The following is a 17,306-nucleotide window of genomic DNA, read 5'->3' as shown; positions in this document are numbered from 1 at the left end:
CACACTGACATTGAGACTGTCCAGTTTTGTCTTTATGGCACCAAGGCTGCCGCATGTCAGAGTGCACCGTCCTCAGTCTGGCCAATGGGTATCCCAGGCAGAGCCATAAATGGTTTATTAGTACTTCTAGTAGTAGATCTGCCTGAATCTTCTGGACCTGTTGATCTCTATGTTGACTTTTGTCAGTGCTCCATGAATAAAAAAAACTGAGTTTTCAGTTTGTCCAAACAGTTAAACAGTTACACAACATCCTGCAGCAACTCTGACTGCTCCTTCTCCCTACATGTAGAATAATTTGATTGATTTTGAAATGCTTATTTATCAGTTGAGGAATTTTATGTCACAGACCATAACACCTGGGAAGCAGCTTGTTTAAATTGTCTTCCCACTTCCTGATAGCAGCATCTCCCACAGCTGGAGTCACAGTTGGAAAGTCTCTTTAGATGAGTTTTTTCCTCTTTGTTCTGCATGAAACGTTTTACCCTTTTTCTGTCAGCTGGCACTGCTCCACATCCTCCAAAGTCCAAACTTATCAGCAGTCATACACTTATGTCTCATTGAGATTTATTAATGCTTCAAACTTGATTTCCAGCATTAATGTCGGGGGTCGACTATATTCTTTATTTATGCCCACCTTTGGCTGCCCTCCAGTTTTTCCGGGGACCACAGTTGGCTGAGCTGAATCCATAAGTTTTGCCCTCTGTGGGAGTAAAGTCTTGCACTTATCTCCAGGTTTAGCACCGAGATTATCCCTGCGGGTAGAAATCCCATTCACAGCACACTTCACTGCTTGGGTTCCAGTTCCAGTCCAATCTTCAAGTTAAATTCTGATTAAATAACAGAAGACAATGACAGTGTGTTGTAGAGTTCAGAATATGAGCATCCTTGTCTTGAGTCAACCTTCTGTGACAATCTATGTGTGTGCGCCGAGTGTCTCGTGATGAGCAGAGAGGTGTAGTGCAGTCAAGGGTACAAGTCTGTTAATTTACTGTTTAGGTCTGGTTAATATTGTGAGGTGCAGAAGGCAGTTCAAAGTGGAAAATTGCAACTCATAAATGTCATAAATTATCCTCTGTGATATAGCTGTGATAAGAAACCTCCATAAATGTGCGGTAGCGTCTACCAAGGCTATGTCCTTCCCCTTATCCGCATCCCTTTGCTGCAGGTACTTTTGAGTAAAGTAGCAAAAAGTAGTTAAAAAGTAGAAAAACAACAGTGATGTTTGCAGTAGTATGCCTTCAATTAACTTTTTTTATTACAACTTTTACATTTTTCAAACCAAACATAATAAAACTTTTAATAACTTTTATATTAAGACTATGATATGGAAAAAAAATGGACCATTAGAGTGTACTGGCTCCACTGGGCTTGTTACCCCTAAAAAAGCTGGACAGACTTAAATGTCCTAACAGAGGGACATGTTGAAACGATGGTGATTATCCTTGTTTGTATCTGTTGGCTCATTGGTCTACTATTTCATCCCAGATTCTCTATCTGGTTAATCTGATTTATTAGCTGGCTAATCAGCTTTATATGCCTGAGTGTTTCGGGGGGTGATATTACTGTCGGCTCATGCTGAGAGGACTCAGCTTCTGTGTCCTCTTTGAACTCCTGTCAATGCCGGTCAAAGCTCAGCGGTCATGTAAGCACTGATTTGTTTGACAATTTGTGGTTTATTCTATAAGTGTTTTATCGGTATTGTGTTCATGATTGTTGAGTGATTTTATTCAATATAGTCAGTCAACATTTAATATAATTATTTTTTTAATGGTCACTATTGATCATTATGGTTTGGGACTTAGTTGAGTTGGAACATTATGTCAACATAATATACTAACTTAAACATTCACCTGAAGCACAGTTGAGTCTTGGTACAACTGAGGCTTACAAAGTGTAACTCTGACTAAAGTTGAACCATGACTGACTTGAGATTCGAGTCTGACAAGTCTGTCAGAGATGTATTAAAATGGCCACTGTACTAGAGTGAAAAGAAAGCTATGGTTTAATACAACTTCAGTTTCATTTTAGGTGCTCCAGCATCAGTTTTATTGCTTTTAACATTGTACTCACTGAATTGCTGAGAGCCTGGAAATATTCCTTGAAAATAGGTCCAATGGGGCAACAAACACAAGCAGTCAAACACTACAAGAGGTAAACAGCCGACAGTTTTTCCATATCTACAACTTTATTTAGAAATAAAACGGTAAGTGCACTTGTGATGTTGTTAATAATCCCTCATTACACAGGATAACTGAACGCAGAACTATGCCAAGTGTGAAAGGTCAACGTTTACCTCAGGAGTCCATCAATAAACTGTGTCATAAAATGTTTCCACTGGACAGTGTTTTTTTCTTCAAAACAAGTTTGTTTACAACTTGTACGATTGTCTCATCTCGACAATTTCTCTGGTTTGTACAGTGTGTTATCATAAGTGACACAATTTATGTCAGCATCTATGAAAAGAAAACATAAGTTGTAATTGTAAAGTGTAGTTTTCCATTAATTTAGGAAAGACGCTGGCCTAGCATCTATTTTTTGCCTCACTCGTGGGAAAGATGCATGAACAGCAGAGTGTCTGTATTTCAGCCATCAGCCAGCCAAATGTTCTGTTTTCTGGTATGTAACGAGAATCACAGCCTCTCGGGGTCTCTTACATGGTGACAGATTTTATTCCTGTATTATTCTTTCCAAATATAGTAAGAGTACTGACGCCGCTGAAGCTCTTCCTCGTCTCTTCTCCATCAACTGCCACTGTTAATGACACATAACTCCTAAAATCACTCGCTTGGGAAACTCAATACCAGACAGGACTGAAAACATTCTTTAACACCACAGGTGGGTGATTCAGACTATGAAAGAACAATATGGAGGAACATTAACTCTTTGAACTTGCTACGCCACCTTTCACTATGCTCCTGTGAGCTATGTTAGACTCCTGCCAGGCGATTCGGATGACTGGATCTTCACTCTGCACTCTGTATGTGTGGGTGTATGTGTACATGCAGACACATACCTTTTACCAGAACTGTTAAATCAGCCTCAGGTGTATTCCAACCACTTGCACCTTACTGACAGCAGACATGGCCTCAACCGGATGTCTGGAGAAGACGCTGCAGCTCTGACATCATTGTCTTTTCCCATAAATACCAGAACCTCCATCATGTCCGCTCCTGTACCTGACCTCTGACGGGCACTTAGTGAGGCAGAGCAATGTGGAATCAATCCTCAAATTATCCGCACAGTGTGCAGGGGAAGTGTCCTTTCCAATTTAAAGTGAACTCATTTGTTATTGTAAAGAGGAGGTAACACCTTAGGCCATCCAAGTTGTTTATCTATAACTGCCTGCGAATGCCGGTTAGGCTTAATCCCATCTGTGCAGCATATGGGTTTGGGAGGAAAATGTTCTTCGCTCTTTACAATGACCAATTAAGAAAACGTGTTTTTTCACCTGATACAATTTGTAATGGAAAACCTGTGTACGCCTCAAGAAAACCCTTCATCCACTACCGTTACCAGCCACCCACCTTGATGATACCACTGTGGCCCTTTCGTGCTTAGAAATGCAATGAGCTAAATAAAAACAGACACCAGAGGCTCTTTTTTTTTTTTAAAGCATCCCACACAAGCTTGTTTTTAAGCTTTTGCCCCACTGGCGTGACTGAGGGAGAAATAAAGTTCATGCAAACTGCTGAACAGCCATAACCTCTCTTGAGTGGATGCCATAGCCTGCAGCTTTCTTGATTATTGCTCCTCCAGTCAGATGCAGGCATTCCAGACAGCAGCAATGAGTGTGTTGTAAATAGACAGAACATGCTTCGACAGGCTTCCTACATGGTCTTCTATTTTTGTGACAGTTTCTTTCTTTTGCCTTTCTCTCTATTTTGACTTCTTTCTCGGTTTTTTCCTACTCCACCCATTTTATTAGTACTCCTAAGACCACAGATATTCTCTGTGGAGCAAGCCAGTTTGGTTAAAAAAAAAGAAAGAAAAAATTTAGTGCAAAGAAATGTCCTTTTATAATTGAGCCAAGACCTAAGCAGTTAGAGAGGGCTGAAGGAAAAGTGCTGCTTTCCCATGAGCTCTTTGTGCATGACCTATGGGTTTTTTGTGGGAGTTTAAGTCACAGCCGTAACAGCTCTGTGGTTTGTCTGTCTGCGAGAGTCAGATAGATGCAAACAAAGCTTCAGAAACAGTAAAAATCACCACAGAAGAGAGGGTCCCCATGGACTGACAGATGGGTGACACATTTACCATCCTGAACTTTCAAGTGGATGTTTGGCATGGTGCATAGTTAGTGCATGTCTGTAGATCTGTTGGTGCATATGTGTAAATCTTACACAGTGTGTTTTTTATGCCTTCGTATGTGGTCACATTTGATTGTGCGCGTACAGCGCATGCCCGTCTGAGAGCGAGTGTGTTTAGTCTGCAGGCGGAGAAAAGGAGCTTGTCGTCTGACAAAGACGAATAGCCAAGATTGTTCCTCTCCCGTGAACGTGTATCGGCGCATTACATCATCACTTCCACTTTCATGCCGTGCTCATGGCTGGTGGTCAAAGTGCTCTGGCCATGCTCAGGCACTGAAATACCTAATAAATACGACACATGATTAGAAAACAGAGGGAGTGAGGAAAAAGTGAGGGTGTTAACTACATGTGCAACATCAGCGCAAAAGGGGGAAAGAAAGGATGCTAAACAGACACTGTGGATGCAAAATGTTAACATCTGTAAAAACTCAAATCGACTTAAGACAGTATAGCCTGTACAGAGTTATGCAATTAATTGTTTAGCTTTGGCCATCTAACAAATGTAAAACAGTAAAAAAAAAAAAAAAAAAGGCTGAAAGGCACTAAAAGGCTCTATAAATTTGAAAACTGTCAATGTCCAGTGACAATTATCTGTGATTTCTTTACTACAAGTGACCCCCTTACATTATACACAGTCTTTTAATCCATTGTTCTAATGAAAAAAAATGAGTATAGCCACTTTAAACACAACATTGCTAATATATAAGAACATTAATATTGCAACCACCAAAAAAAGATCCACAGCCTGTCCCTGTTTTACATCCTATTTTGTCTTTACTCCCATAATGTACAGCACCTCATAAATGGCATTTAACACCATCATATGAGCATGTTCCCAGCAGAGGCAAAATCAACTCTAAGCCTACAAGTGAATGTGTGAGTTGGCTCTGGAGTCAAGAGGTGTAATTTGTCAATGTCATTTGAGTCTTATCACAGTTCCTGTAGTCCAAGTCCTCCTTGCTTGGGCTCGCTAACATTTCCCGCCATATTCCTTTGATTAGGAGCACATCTGACTGCCATTAAAACTTCCACATGCAGATCCAGGGGCTGCTTAGGAGCTGGATGGAAAAGTTCTTTTTTCTTCTTCTTTCCTTTTTTTTCCCCCCTCTTCCAACCAGAGGCCAACTCCGGCCTCCAAGAAAGAGAGCTGTATCTGTCTCACAGTGAAGATTTAGATTCAGGGAAAATGTGTTGAAGCAACTGTTTTCTCATTAACACTTTCCAATTTTAGTGACATACTTCAAGCTTTTATCACTCAGAGTTGCCATCAAAAGAGCAATTAAATGTTTCTTTAATGGTTTAACCAACACCATATACGGGTATGGTTTTTGAAAGATTTTTAGATGAGTGCTGTCTGCTTTTGGCCACACAATAAAGTCCTCCGCCAAATGCCATTCAAAGCCTGGGAATTATGGTGAAACTATGACAGTTCCATTGCACTCAAACTTCATAACGTAACTTTCCAACAGTTAAACGGGAAAGGAAAAAGAAAAAAAGAATCTAATGTTTTTGACAGTAGTGGACATGTGCTGACCGTGGCACATCCATGAGACTATAAAAAGCAGGCATAGACAAAGAAGTGCTGCAGCCACTGCCTGGCAAGGACAATAGGAAGTGATATGACTAATCCACGGATTCCAGGGAGGAAATGACACACTGTGGAAAGCCTCAGAGGCCTTGAATCCCACAGAACATCAGGCAATGTGGAGTCCACCCCTGAAGCAGAGGAAGTTATTTCACAAACTGGGCACATATTCTGATTCCTGTGTTACTGTCCTTTTGGCCAGCTTGTCACCCTGACAGCAGTACAGTGTGTTATACAAGACATGAATTATGACAGACTGGAGGACATGAAGACAATGAAGTAATTCTCCACCTAAATTTTATGTGTGGTCAAAGTTTTCCAAGGGGAACTGGATTGAAAGGGCCTGCAATGGGGGGCAACTTAAATAAATCTAAGTTTGTAAATACATTTATACTGTATGCATGCATCACCCAAGCCTGAGATGAATCTGTGTTTGCTCTTCACACGAACAGTTTATTGAATAAATCCACACAGAAGTCTTGAAACATTTTCGACTTCTCTCCGGACTGATCAAAGTGTGGTGCACCATATGGGATGTATTACCATGCATGCCCTGTTTCATATTGGCTACAAACTCCTGTGTATCATAGCAGATTCATCGCACTGACAGACCAGTTATTTCAGGTCATGCACCCTTGCCACAACAACCCAAGCATGTTGTAATTTGAGCCTGTCGCCAGGAATTAATTGTCTGCTTTTTTGCCAGAAAACATAAATCAGTCGTCTGCATCCTTTCAGTGTCAGCCCCCATTTGCACAGTGAGAGGTAGCCAGGCCTGTGAACTTTCTGGTGGGCCATAATCAGCCCTACAGGGTGCTCAGATAACTTATCCTAGGGAGGAAAAAGTGAAGTTCAAATCAAGTGAAATAAAATAGGCGCAGAGGGGAAATATTTTTGCTATTATGATTTCCAGTTATCAATTCTTTTTGTTGATTACATTTCACTTCAGTGCGCTCAAAATGAAAACAAGATATCTGATAAGATCTGGACACATAATCAATAGTAGCATGTTTCTAATGAATGACTTCAGCGTAATAATAATGCTGGACTGGTTGCTTGTTTTCATAAGTCCCTATTTCCTGCATGTCTGGCTCTTTTCTAGGATTAGCTAAGTGTTTGCAACGTCCAACTAAAACAAAGATGACGCTGGTAGCCCGAGCACTGCCCTGAATCACCATCCTGCTGCTGATCTATCGGCTGATCTCAGCCTAGATCCTGTCCAGACAATACCCGGCTTCCCCATTCTGCACCAATCAAAACACATGCCATTCTATGGAAGCCGGGTGAGAGGCCTGGAGACGATAAACAAGGAGAAAGGAGAAAGGAGAGGGAAGGTGGTAGAACGAGAACTAGAGCAGGAGGAGGAGGCAAAGACAGAAATACCAGGGTGAGCTGTTACTGCTTAAAAGCCAAAGTCATCAAATGAAGACAAGCATTTGTGTAGTCTGTTTGGACCACCCTCTGTGCCTTTGTTAAGTCATTTGTATTGTCAGGCCCATGACTCTGCTGACTGCACTGTCTCTCCTCTCCAGTGCTCTCAAAGAAAACCCCTTCAGTGGGATAGAGAGAAGTCCCCTGTCGATGGTACTGTGCAGTGATCTGATGAAGGGACTGGGGCTGCTGGTCTGGGGCAGTGAACTCAGTCCTCCCCTGGTGCTCTGTGACAGTCTTTAATCTATTTAGGTTGAGTCCTGGCTATGAGTCTGAGGACTGACAAAGCCCAGCTCTGTCTGTGTGATCCATCCCACTGAGTTTTAAGCTTTTACAGATGTGTAGAGAAAGTGGGCATGGAGCAGGCCCAGGCTGGGGTGGCTGACTAACTAGATGCAGGGTGCTAAATCTGTCTTTCAGCAACAGCCTGATGAATCCTTCGAGTCTGCTTCCTGTCTCTTTGCAAAATGAGCTCAGAGTTAACCAACACACGTAGCCTCATGGGTATTTCCAGAACTGATATGGATGTGAGGATATCTGAGGTTTATACTTTTTTGTTGTCTACGGGGCAGACGGCCAAGTGTCTTATCGGACCTGATGTTGTCTCTCTTGGTTTCTCTCCCATTATGTTCCAGAAGGAGAGGCGGGTCAGATGAGGAATGCAATGTCTTTTGACTCACATTCCCCTTATGGTTTGTAATGAGCGATCGTCACACTGTTGCATCAAGTAAAGCGCTGGAAATTTAGTAAAAATGTAACATCTCTCTGATCATAGCAGACATTATGCCCAAAATGATATGGAGCACATCAAAGCCCCACAGGAGATGCTGGCTTTGATGAAGGGCAGTACATCTAGATTATGTCATGGCAGCTGAATCACAAAAAGATTTATACAACATGACGCTGAAACAGATGTCAGGAGTTTGCATTGCCATTTGAATGCCCCTTTGTTTCCTTTTCCAGTCAAGGAAATGAGTTACGGTGCCATCATGGTGATGGCCCCCGCCCCCAAAATACTCTTTGAATCGATTTTGTTGTGCTCTGATCAAGGCCAACACACAGAGTTAGAAAGATGAGGCACATCATGTATCTATTAAGATGTGAATGAATGAGAACAGCATCCTCTAGTGTACTACTGTACGATCATGGCAATCAGAGACACGAGTATGTAATAACTGTTTTAATAGAAGCTGCAACCGAGATCCAAGACCTGGATTAGTTACATGTGACAGCTTGCGGGGGTGAGTTCAGGTGAAGGATGAATGTGTGACACACCTATTTGATTATTTGACAGGATAGACAGAGGGTGTGAAGGTTAAAACCAGGATGATAGACTGTGGGTGTGTGTGCAGAGAGATGGAGCACATAAGGATGTGTTGGTTGGCTGAAATAAAATAGGTGTGTGTTAGGTGTGATAGCAGCACTTTCCCTGTGTCATTTCCTGGCCACCTGTTCGCCAGTAAGCATGAATAGGAAAGTACTGTGCTTCTCTACCATCCCCTGCAACACCCTTTCCTTCTTTCCTCCTCCTCAGAACAGACTAGCACAGACTAGGTCAGACTCCATTTGAGGAAAAACAGTAACCCACTAGTAATTCGGCCAAACATTCCCTGAGAAACAGGGAAAGGTTTGAATGATGTGTGGGTTGTATTTTCAGACTCACGGCTGAGTCCAGCATGTCTCATAACCCTAATAATTCATGCAGACCATAAATATTTGGGGAATGAATGTTGGGAAAGTCATGTCTAGGAGAGGCGTAAAAGTTTATCAGAAATTCAAGAGCAAATAAAAGTCCCGGCTGGTTGCTTAAAGGGCAAACATACACATTTGTCCTTGCTGTTTTGAAGGAAGTTTGACATTTTTGAGAAATGCACTTTGTCCTTACACAAACAAGACATAAAGTGAGTCGTGGTGAGCTTTTAGTTTTTATGCTAAGCTAACTGGCTATTGGCTGTCGCTTCATATTTACCATGAAGAACTCTCATCAAGCAGTGATGGAAGAAGTATTAATGTGTACATCACTTTAATGTTGCAGTTAGTATAGGTAGGGCTAATTTTAATTACTTTTCTTAGTGGCTTATGAGTCTTATCAACTTATAATAATATATCCTACTGCTGATTACATTTTGTATTTTTATTTTATTTTGTATCTTATCTTCAGAGTAACTTGTTAGTAAAGTTCAATCAGTAAAAGTATCAATCATATAAAAGTAGTGAGCAGTGAGGAGCAAAACATACAATTTCCATCTGAGAAATTACAGTAAAAATACATTTAATTACATTTAAATTGAGTTAAAATTTAAAGTCTAAAATGATTTTCCATCACTGTCGACAAGAAAGCAAAAAAAAAAAACATATTTCGAAGTTTGTCGAATTATTCCTTTAAGAAATTTTGCTTTGAACAAGGGACTTGAGAGCGTCACACGACAAAATACTAACAGGCAATGAGAGCAATCAAGTCGATACAAGACTGTAAACCCACACCAGAGCAACATAACAATGTTATTATTGTCTGTAGAATCAAAGAAAGGACAGGACCATTTCTTCTGGGATCAAATCCAAACCAGTATTCTGCTTCCTAAATCTGAGTCAGTAACCATCGTGTGTGCTTTCCAGTGGCACGTCTAATTACTGACTGCAGCCAGGGTTAACTGGCAGTTTGGGTTCTACCATATTTCCCCTCATAAACCTTTAGTAATGTAAGGCAACACCACACAACCCATTAAAACAAGTGGAGTAAAAGTATGTGACAAACACCTCTTTTTTTTTTGCACACCCTTAGGTTGCAGGAGTCAGAGAAGAAATGGGTTCAGCTCAGGTTATTTGTCTGCAAGACTAAAATCAAATAGGCACAACACAAGGCGTTGTAGCTGAATATAATACTGTGTTTTCTTTCTTGCTAGCGAGGGACTAATGCCAGGAAACAAAATGTTTAACAGAAAAAACATTATTGTTGTGTAAGAACAGAGAAAATCCCCCAAACGTCTGAACTCTATGAAAGTTTTCCTCTGCAAAAAAAAACAATTATGCAATTATAAAAAAAATAATGAAAAAATAAAGACCTCAAGTAACGTCTTTGGCAATGCAGTGTTATTTGTGAACTAATCAGGTATTGCTTTAACATCCATGTAAGTTATGAGAGTATCCCTGGAGACACACCCAAATATAAACAGCCTGAAATACACGCCTGCCAGTCCAGCCAGTGGCAGCCATCTGGGCCTATCCAGTTACAGTGCTGAATAAGAAAATGAAAAAATAAATAGCTTGCAGTACCAAGTTCCTGTTCAGGCTGACTCAAGAAAACCACCTTCTCCTGTTCCAGCCCACAGGTGATCAAGTCAGTGTAAAAGCTCGCTAATAAATTCAGCACAGCAGTCCCCAAGGTGTCTGGGATTTAGGGTTTTTGATTGAGGGGATGTATGACCTTCTGGATGGAGCTGTCTGCCTCCAGAGGACCGTTTAAAGCACTAAAAAGTCGTGCCTGGGTTTCAGTTTCGTGACCCACTTAAATGCTATGTGTTGGCAAACGTGCCCGAAAGGTTTCTCGTCTGGCTGCAAAGCTGGTTTGCTCGACTCCTGGTCTGCCAAACTCAGAGGCTTAGCAACGTCGCCCTTATTTTTACTCCCCTCTAATTAGGGGCCGGGTGGATCAGGAGGAGAGAAAGAAGGAGGGATGGACAAATGGAAAGATGACCACAGACATAAAGCCGTGAATAAGAAAAGGTAGGGAGAAAAAGGAGAGGGAGAGATGGTGATGTGTGGTGAAGAAGAAGGAATGCTTTGTTTAGCTTTTCATGAGGTCATGTTATGATGACCTTCGGCATGAAAATATTTATGAACTCAGTGAAGTGAGTAAAAAAAAAAAAAGGGACCCTAATAACAGAACACGTTGGATGTTTGCCGGCATAAGTTCATGGCATATTGTGCAAGCTACGGCAGAAACATGAAGTCATTGCAGTCCTAAGGCTCACACCCACATGTTGTTTTTACTCATTTAAAAAACTATCTCAACAGCAACACAAGCTCCTCCATGTGACTCTAATCTGTATGAAACTTCACCTCAGAGGTGGTCTCTCTCTTATAACATTCAGCGAGTGGAAAGTTTTTGACACCGAACACAGTGATGTTGATTCAGAGGGGAATGTGTTGCTCTTGCTTCAGGGTGAACAAGGTCAAGTGCTCAGGGGTCAAGCTCATCCATCCTCCGGCAAATGGAAAGATGTCAGGGATGTATTACTACTACCTCGCGGCCTGGAGTGTAGTCCCATATCTGTAGCTGTGGGTGAGCTTGCTGTGCACCGTTAGCACAGATTTTCCATTTTGTAGCCCTGATGCTGATATTTTTGTAGATTGGATGTTGCCCACTGATTTCCATTAGTGTTAACACAAATGATAGCTTACAGCTGCAGACACACATGGAAAGAAGTGCAAATCCAAATGTGTGGTTAAAGAAGTGAGATCCTATGAGGAGTGCCTGTTGCACAACCATTATCAGAGGATGTTACACAGGAAAGGAGTGACAGATGCTTCAGATTGGTCCCAGACCAAAATATTCCCCTCCTTTGAAGAAATATTTCCCCCCTCAGGACCCCTCTCTCTTCAGTATTCCTCCTCTTGTTTCTTTGACCTTCTTCCACCCTGCCAACACTTCTTCTGCACGACAATATCACCACACTACACTCTGCGTTGTCAGATACCTCACATACATGGAGGTCTTAGATAAAGTCATAGCGGGTTACAAGTAAAAAAAATGTTCCCACCAAAGCCAGTGGATTGGCAACGAGATTATTTCTCGTCGCGTAGGCAGGAAATCAGATCCATGAGCCCGATCAACAGGAAATTAAAGAGAACAACAAGGTTTAGAAAGACGCCGGCCTAACCAGATCCTCCCAGCAGACACTATAAGCAATGACCAATGTTTGAGGACATCCTGACACTGAGGAGTGTAGCTGTAGATAAACAGCAGCCAGAGTCCTCAGACAGTAGACATTGTAAATAATAAATGTTTGGAAATTTCTAAAGCATCAGTGAATGTAGTCTCCATTCACTTATCAAGGCTCATTTCATTTATATTGTGTGTTATATGTTTCTGTTTTTGAAAAGGTTGAGTTATTACAGCCTCTTACATTTTATATTACAGCAATCTGTCCCGCATGGAAACATTACCTCAGTTCAACTGTGTTGGAGAGGAGAGACACATACACAGCGTGACACACAAAAACTTAAGGTTAAACATTTAAAAAAAAAGATTCTGCAAAATCAGATTTGACTGAAAGCCTGAAGAAAAGTGATTGGATTTGTACTTCACAAACACCCCGTTGACTACAATTAGCCTGTATGCCATCATGATCTCATTATATGTTCCTAGTTTTATTGTTTTAGCGGGGATGGCAAAGTGTAATTTGTCTTAAATTCTTTGGGCATGACTCAAATTTGTAACCGAGCCCTCTGTTCTCTGCCGACAGTCCCTGTGGGCTCTTGAGTCTCACTCTGTTTCCACAGCTGAGCTTGAGCATCTATAAAATTGATTTACAGATGATGTTCTCATTCATTCGCTAGGTACAGGCTTAGAGTTAGTAGCGTGCAGATGGGAATCAAGATCACTTCAGACATGAACATAATCAATACTGAATCAAAATACATCTCCCTACACCTGTGGCTGCATCAGCCACTCGATAATTTATTATACCGAGAATGAAATCTCACACACAAACAAAATGAATCTTACCCTGTATGTAATGAACAGTGATATGATATGCTTTATATTTGAACATATAATATATGTGGGTTCTGTCTTGCATGATTAGGGACACACAATATTACATCAATAAAACTTCTCTCTGTATGCAAGTCAGCTAAATGCGGCAAAGACAAGGAGTTGGCCTTTAAAGTCTTTACTGGAAGCAATTTTGAAGCAGTGAAAACAATATTAGACAACCAATTCAATGGTTACAAATCAGAAAAAGATGAAAAACCATGAACAATAGATGAAAAAATAATATCTACTGTCCCTCATGCCAAGAGAAAATGAAGAATCACCACTTCACAGACAGTACAAAACAGTAAGTAATGCAGTAAGTATGATTTAAGTTAGCCAAACAGACACAATGATAAAAAAAGACTCCCTGCAGATATACAAGGGCATTTAGGAAGTAGCTTTAAGATGTGCCAGTAGAAGTTGTTACTGAAACTAACTGCTGGTGCAGAACACAACGCTTGTTTTTATGTAGACAATATGCTTGCCCTTTAAGTCTAACACTGCTGCGAGGGAACGGCAACACAATGATGTTGGATATGCAAAGGTATAATAAAACATTTTCCTCAGGCATATTATAAAAAGAAAAAATGACAATATATTACACCATTTCTGTAAACAAGTCAGAGAATTCCATATTTTTGAATATGAGGACGTGTCGATCACATGGACTCGTGAACACGGTAACTTCATTTGAAGATGGCAAAATACTGTTGTAAATCAGTTGTTCTCAACCTTTTTTGGCTTGTGACCTTCTTCATCACAGGTTAAGGCCTGTGATATTTGTGCTACAAATAATAAATATAAAACAATATAAGGCCATCTGCAGGGGATTTCTTTTGTCCTCCAGGCCATCCTCAGCCTGTGCAATGTGCAACTGATAGAGTCTGCAACAAATTCACATCTCCAGTTTGACATTTCACATTCCTGCCCTGTAAATCCAATGAAGCTCCCATTGATTCCCTACATTGATTTAACTTAGCCTCTCCTGGGTGAAATACAGCACCGCTCAGTGATGGGAACTTGTGTGTAATATACTGAATGTGGATATACAGTATTTGTGGTGTGGTGGTGGGTCATGTTGGGCTGGGCTTCTGTTGGTTTGGCTGCATGCCCTTTAGACGACTGCACAGCGGAAAGCAGCCGCCTCTGTCTTCAACATCTATTCACACGTTCTCAGCTGCCAGCACACTATCAGCGAGACCTAATGGGGCTTAGCTGCCGAAGAAGCCTTGGGCTATACCGTCCACAGTGAGACAACAATAGTGCTTATAATACAAGTGTTGCCCTAATTGAAATCCTTTATTTATTGAACTTGCATTATTACTAGCGTGTGGCTGAATTTCTTTGGGGCATGTAATTCATTTAGGCAATTAATAAACCTTGTTTGGGTGTATACTTGTAGACCACAGAGGATTATCTTGTGCTGGGTATCATTGAATTAGGATGTTAGTGTGGCAGGTGCAGAGGTGCATGACTCTTTTCTATAAATGTCAGGGGATCTCAAGCTTGGCTCTGTTTGCTGATATAAACTAATAAATGAATGTCATTCGTGTTCTGGGAGCGAAATGTCCTGTGACTGCAATTATATGGCTCTGAGCCTTTTTGGAAAAGTTCAAGCTCAAGATGATCATCGAGGTGTCAACACAAACTCAGCACACACAAGAGTACAAGCTTTTTTGTTTCTTACAGAGAGTTACACACGAAGATTGATACCACTATCGTTTGTATGCTAAATATGCAGCTATATATAGCAGCTGCTTGAAAGTAGGGAAAGCTATTCTAGAGAAACCCGATACCATGATAAATACCGTGATATAGTGCGAACAACGACACATCAAGTAACTATAGTTAGTCGTGTTGTGGGTTTGCAAACTGTCACTAGAGCTGGTGTAGCGACCATGCAGGGATACGGTGGCCCTGAGGGTCCAAACACAACGAAATATCAGAAAACATGACATTTCACACAGTTATTGAGGATCCTTGATTTGCAGGTTTAGTGCTATGGATTCAAATGTAGTAGATTTGTCAGCTAAGCATTAATTTCAAAATGAAGATAGAAACAACTTTCACACAGACTTTAAGGCTAACACAAATGTGTGTCTCAAAAAGTGTATATAACTACAGAAAAATCTCCTCAGTTCTGTACAGCGTGCCCCTGGACCCACCTTGATTTGGGCTAGACTTGAATGCTTACAACCTCTGGCAACGCCCCTGACTGGAATGTAAGTTAAGTCTGCTCCATAGTCTACAGAAATATTCGATTTATATGTTGGTTTCAAACTAGGCAAACGTTTTATCTCTACAGGCAGACAGAAGACATATGTGAGATCAGAAAAATAGCATTTTCTTCTAAGGGTTGCAAAGAGAACATTGAATCGCAGGTATCATACAGAGCAGCATGGTCAAAAATGGGGCATACCAGTCGTAAAACTTCCTTTAAGGGTATTATTTCCTTCACAAACTAGACAAATCCTGATTGTCTGATTTAATTTATGCTCTGGTCTTTCCATTTAGTAGTATGATGCTGTGCAAACATCAGACTTTCAGCTCTTTGGTGGTTCCCCTGAGGCCCCCCAATCTGTGGCACTGGCCTGAGCTTGGGGTGCTGACACACTTGTGCCCCGACACACACGTAATGTAGCCGGTGAGCAATTGAGCAAATAACAAATGAAAGCACAGAGCACAAGCCTGAAGTCTGAGTCTCTGACAGGGGCTCAGAGGGGGTGTCGAGGGTCAGCTGCTTTCTCAGAGCGATCTTTTTCAACCAGGCGTCCAAAGTCAACATTCCAGCTAACCTACAGCCATCAGCATGCAGACGGAGAATGAAATCGAGAGGAAATGGAGGGAGGTGGAGAAAAAAAAATGACAAAACGAGTATCATGGAGAAAGAAGGAGGTTTTTTTTCTCCTGAAAAGCTAAGGTTTCACAGGTTTGGCTTTCCCAGCTTTGGAAGGCCACACGCCTACAGTTATTCATCTGGGCAGACATCATCAATTACCTCTAATTAACCAGATGATGGTCTGGTGAGCAGAAAATGAAGGAGGTGATTAATCATTCGAAGCACCTCTAGGGCTACTGCTCAACCTCAAAAAAAGAGGGATGTGAATGAAAAGAGCTCCTGGGTCTTTTGTGCGTTGACTCCCTTCATGCTCCAGAAACAGGCCACGTCCAAAACTATTCTGGTCCACTTACAGGAGAAGATAGGAGATCCACTCCTGTGTGGATTATACAGGAGACATCTATCCACCTGACAGATCTAACGAAGAAAGCACACCTCATGCATGTACACGCACTGCACCGAGAAACAATAGTCGCGCAGGCGACAAGATGCCATCTTTTTTATTAGATGGGGGGGGATTTACAGCCTCTGTCGAGGTGTAGTCTCTCTCCTCTTTTACTTGCTTGTGTCATGCTTCCTCTGTGGGTGAGTTACTGGCGGTTTGGGCGGTGACGTAATTGTGGAAAGGTCCTGGGTGCAGTCAAACTTGTAATTCAGTGAGGAATTTTTCATCTGGTCAAGGCTGGCTGGTTCTGTCTTTATAAATAAAGCTGTTAGTCTTCAAAAGAAGAAAAACAGAGGAAGAGGAAAAGGACAGACATGAAAGTTCTTTAGTAAGCCACTTAGGGTACTCGACTCTGCTGGAACACCCTGATATTAATTTCTAATCCCCATAGCATGGTCACAGGTCAGATTTCTGTGCTGTTTACAGAACGAGGTTCTACAAATAAGGACTGATGCTGAGCATGAAATAATTTGAGTCCTGATCCAGGAAAATATTATCCTCACCAGAAGAATCCAGAATTTGTCTTCCAGACAGTGTTTTTGGGTATCATTCAAGATCTGCTCATGAGTCAGTCAGAAGGTTTCTGCATAAATCTCCGCTGCTATATGCAATATAATCATAGTATATACATATCCGTGACAACCACTACGGAGCAAGTGTTCATATTGAATAAAATACATTGTTCCCAGCAGGGAAAGTCCAGCAAGTGCAGGTACAAAACAGCAGTGCTGTGCACTGAAAGTCAGCTACTTGCTATCATCAGCTGTGCTTGAAGTGGGAGTCTGGGCTGTTTCAGAGGCAGAGCCTCACTCCATGTGTGCTTTATTACCTCATCTTCAGGGGCTGATTTATGGCTCTCACACAGGCCACTCTTCTGAGCTGTTTATATCTGCTGAAGATAAAAGAAAATCATGGCTTTATTACCCAGACGGAGTGGGTCTGTT

This window comes from Larimichthys crocea, chromosome I (genome assembly GCF_000972845.2).
Source record: "Larimichthys crocea isolate SSNF chromosome I, L_crocea_2.0, whole genome shotgun sequence".
Lineage (NCBI taxonomy): Eukaryota > Metazoa > Chordata > Actinopteri > Sciaenidae > Larimichthys > Larimichthys crocea.
The sequence above is the reverse complement of the archived record's forward strand: the minus strand, read 5'-3'. Positions refer to the sequence as shown.